The 4,612-nt window shown below is 50.0% G+C and overlaps 1 pseudogene; it reads left to right on the plus strand.

The window, feature by feature from the left end:
* Positions 1-3,451: 3,451 nt before the first annotated feature.
* LOC123805657 lies at positions 3,452-3,656 on the plus strand (annotated as a pseudogene).
* The last annotated feature ends 956 nt before the right edge of the window (positions 3,657-4,612 follow it).

Below are 4,612 nucleotides of genomic sequence, written 5' to 3' on the forward strand. Positions count from 1 at the left end.
CAGTTGCCAGCTTCCTTCCATCTGGAAAGACGACAAAGAGTCCTCCTTCTTATTTGCCTGGGCCACCCCTTCATCTCCAACCTCCTGTTGTAGACAGCACAACCTCTCGGACCCCAGTGAAACAAGAAGTAGATCTGAGAGTTAGTATCAGCTCCCTCTTTGCCATTCTCTGGCCACTGAACAACGCCTGTGCTGGGACGCTGACTTGGGTCTCATGATTTTCTTTGTGGACGGACACCTCGCAGAAAAAAGGCCCTGCATTGGGGCTCAAACTGAATTTTTCGTTCTTCCGTAAAAAAAATCAGTTGACGACTCAAAGGTTTTCTGCCAAAGCGATGGTGGGGCCCCAACTTCAAGGTTTTTCTGCTAGAGACAGAGAGGAGCCCCGAGAGGAAGCTAATTAGGTGGGGTGGTGTCCATGGGGGTCACATCTGTGTGGGAGGCAGGATTGGGAGCAGAGCCTGAGGACTTGCTCGTTGATGGGCCCACACTGACCCCCCAAGTGACTGGTTGGCTGGTGATCCCACCAGCTTTCGAGGTGCCCATAGCAGTGGCAGGGTGGCCCGGGGTGGAGGCTGGGACAGACACCCCACTGGATGCCGCATTGCTGGTGGTGCCGAGCCCTCCACTGGGAGGGTGGGCGCTGTGCGTTGGCGCACCTCCTAGGATGGGACTTAACATGGGGGCAGTGGTGCCCCCAAGCACAGGGTTGTTCTGAGGGTTGGGGCCTGTGGTCACTATGAGGGTGCGCCCGCTAGAGCGCTTACGGGAGTGCTGGTGCACGTTTCCCCCTAAGGGCTGAGTGGCTGTGCCAGAGGGACCAAGGGCAGCAATAGCTGACCCGGTGCTGGCCTGTGTGCTGGCCTGTGTGCTGGCCTGTGTGCCCAAGGTGGCCTGTGTGGTGCTGCCCAGGGCCGGCTGGCCTGGAGTAGAGGTTGGGGCCTGGACCGGGGTCACAGCTGCCTGTTTTCCACCTCTGGAGGCCGGGGCAGCCCCTGAGAAAAGAGCGTAGGCAGGTGGGGTCGTGTCCATAGGGGTCGTGTCCATAGTGGTCGTGTCCACTGGGGTCGTGTCCATTGGGGTGACATCTGTGTCGGAAGCAGTCTTGGGAGCCATGCCTGTGGATGTGCAGGCTGAGGGGCCAGCACTGCCTGCGGAGGTGACTGGCAGGCTGGTGGATAAAGGGGTGCTGGGAGTATCCATGGGAGCAGTCCCTGAGGCAGGCTTCGGGGAAGACCGCAGAGGCTGTGGAGCCCTGCAGCCCGAGGTGGCCTCTGGGTGACCCCACAGAGCCCTGGTGATGCGCTGCCAAAGTGCCTTTTTCTCCGCATCGATGTCTTCAGGCGTGACTCTGTAACCCAGCTCAGGAGGTGGTGGCAGCCTCAGAGGGTCCCCTCGCCTGCGTGGCAGCAGAGGGAACTTCCGCTTTCGGGGCCTGTCACAGGAAGGTGAGCGGTTGCTTGAGGATGGTCTCTGACCGCGGGTGTCGCCTGGGCCACTGTCAGGCTGGCTCTTCCTCTGAGATAACGGGCAACTGGAGGAGGGAGCCTGAGGGCCCTGCTGGCTCACTGTCTGTGTGAGCCTCTGGGACAGCCTTGCATGGCAAGTGGCGGGCTGCCTCCTCGTCTCCACTGGCGGGAAGCCTCGGGTGGAGCTGTAGGAGCTGGTGATTGGGTTCCTTTTGTAGCAGGAGCTCCTCACAGAGGCCTGGGGTTTCTGGTGGCACCTGTCTTCTGGGCCCCTTTCCTGGTGGGGCCCGCTCTCTAGGACTCTGGGGTCCTCTTCCTGTCCAGGCATCACTCTCCTTTGTCCACAGGCCCTCTGATGGCAACGCCTGCAGAAGGAGGTAAGGACCCCCAGGAGAAGGCACAGGGACCAGGGGATCCTCAAAAACATTCCCAGGAATGCTACAACAGGCCATGACTGCGAAATCTGCAGATACTTAGCGCAGCATGGAGGTGCTGGGTGCTGCTGGGGGACCAACTGGTGGGTGAGGTGGGCACCACACTGGCCCCCCGGTACCCGGGGTCGGGGATGGGGGCAGAGTCTGCCCAGATAAGTGCCCATTGGGCGCTTCGGTGAGGTGTGTCCTCGAACAAATAGCCGGATCTCAGGAAGCTCCTTCAGTAGCCAACAACACTGTTGAAAGCCAAGAGCCAACTGTTGAGCTTGTTGCTAGGATACACTCGGAACTCCCAGTTGGGTGGTGGGGCATGGGCACGAGGAAGGAGCACGCTTCCAAGGTTCGGGGCGGGGAGGGGCGCGCCCAGAGGACCCTCAAGGACCCTCAAGAACCCTGGAGGACCCTTAGATGCTTCCCGAACTCCAGCTGAGGCAGGGGCAGGCGAAAGCCACCAAACTTCTGCTCCTCAAAGCTGTAGTCGTCCTGGAGCCTCAGAGGCCTGATGGTGACCATGTTCTCTGGACTCCCACCATGGCCACTTCTGCTCAGTGCCTGCCCCTGCAGCACCTCTTCTACGTGGTGGTGCTTGACATTCTGCAAAGCTAGGTCTGCTGGGCCACAATTACCATTTACCACAAATGGTAAATGTCAATTACCTCAGTTACACAAGCTGGTCTGCTATCTCTTCTACTTGCTCAACAGAGAAGGATTTGCTTCTAAAGTTAAGTAGCTACATTCTGAGGAAGTTTCCCCAGAGGTACTCTCTGCAAAAGAAGTTACACAGGACCCAAAAACATCCCAAAGCCAAGCCAACCCAGGAACTACCCACAGGCTGTTTTTATCACAGACATTTTGCTTTGCTGTAGCAGTTAAGAGGGTGTTAGAAATCCTAAAGCATGCTGGTGTGTCAGGGTTGAGACTGTGAATGAGAGAAAGTGAAAACCGGAAAGAACTGTACAAATGAAAATGGCCCAGTATAAAATACCTCTAGTGATATGCCAGAGATCCTAAGCGGGATATTGGGGGGCAGGGGCAGGGGTTGGCGGCAGGAAGTCCTGGGCACAGAAACACTTATGTGATTCTGGGAATACATTTAGGAGAGGATTACTGATGAGACCTTCCCTTGATATTCCTCTTTTCCTGATGGGGCAGTGGCAAACACCTCTTGAAAATCAGGTTTTCAGGATCCCAATAAATTTATCTAGAGTTGGGCATACATGAGTATGATGTCACAGTCCACTTAGGACAGGATCAGTGTCCTCCTTTACAGGGCAGCAGTGAGCACATCCAGGTAAATCCATGCCTTATCCAATTTTGTACCCACACAGGACAAAGTGCCTGCCACAGAATAGATATAAATGTATTTCTTCATTGATCAAATGAATAAAAATTAATGAATGAGTGATTTGCTCAGGGCCTGATGGGACTTAGTGTCATAGCTAACTGCATTTAGAGGAGCTATCCAATGAAAAGGTGTACTACACCACACATTTGATCTGTAACTTTCTGTGGGAAACCATTAGAAAGATCCTTTAACATTCATTCTCTATCGCTTCTCGGCCTTTTGGCTAAGATCAAGTGTAGTAACATTCATTCTCAGGTTAAAGGAGGTGAAAGTTTACAAAGCAAAATAAAAATAGTCCCAAAGTTTCTTAAAGTAACATTTTTATCATTTAAACTAATTCCTTTTAAAGATTTTATTTATTCATTTTCAGGCAGAGGGAAAGGGCGGGAGAAAGAGAAGGAAACATCAGTGTGTGGTTGCCTCTTGCACACCCCCTACTGGGGACCTGGCCTGCAACCCAGGCATATGCCCTGACTGGGAATTGCACCAGTGACCCTTAGGTTCACTGTCAGCACTCAATCTACTGAGCCACACAAGCAAGGGCTATTGAAACTAATTTATTAAACAAGTTGACAGAAAATGAATTTATAATGCATTAAAATACTATAGTATACCCTCAGGACTTTCATGATGTCCTCTATAGTTATATTTCTGAATATTAATGCCGCCATGGCTACAACCTTCTTCCACTGCATGTGTTCCTTTTTCAGTTCTATTGAGTACATACAAAAGAGTCTGGATCCAAAGTTTGTTAATTTTCACTACAGTATGGCATTTCATTATATGAATACACTACTTTCTTTTTTCTCTATTGAACATTTGTATCAATTCTAGTATTTTTCTTTTAATGAAAAAAGAAGACAATACCAAGCACACTATATATCAGTCTCTTCCAAAGCTGTTCAAGGATTGCACCACCAGTGTGTGCAGTCAACAATACCAGGGAAGCAACATTTCAACAGTGGCCTATGAACAATACTGGAGCTGGACTTCCTCACTTGGGATTTACAGATTTACATATTATGGTGTTCTACAATCAATCATGTGTTCCTCAGGAAAATCTTGGCTTTTTATGGCTCTTTCCTCTTTTATACATATGTTTAGAATATACATCAATGTACAAAAAAAATGTCTGTTGGATTTGATTGAAAATTGATTGAATTCATAAATTAATTTTAGGAGAATCTTCATATTTATATTAAGTTTTCTTATCAAAAAGCAATGTATATTTCCCTATATAGATCTTCCTTAATACATTTGAGAACTTTCATAAACTTTTCCAATAAGTTTTGCAAGCCTTATAATGATTCTTTTGTATAACACATTTTTGCTTCTATTATAAATGGTATCTTTATACAATCTAT

The sequence above is a fragment of the Phyllostomus hastatus genome, unplaced genomic scaffold (assembly GCF_019186645.2).
Source record: "Phyllostomus hastatus isolate PE091 unplaced genomic scaffold, TTU_PhHast_1.1 phas_scaffold_317, whole genome shotgun sequence".
Classification (NCBI taxonomy): Eukaryota; Metazoa; Chordata; class Mammalia; order Chiroptera; family Phyllostomidae; genus Phyllostomus; species Phyllostomus hastatus.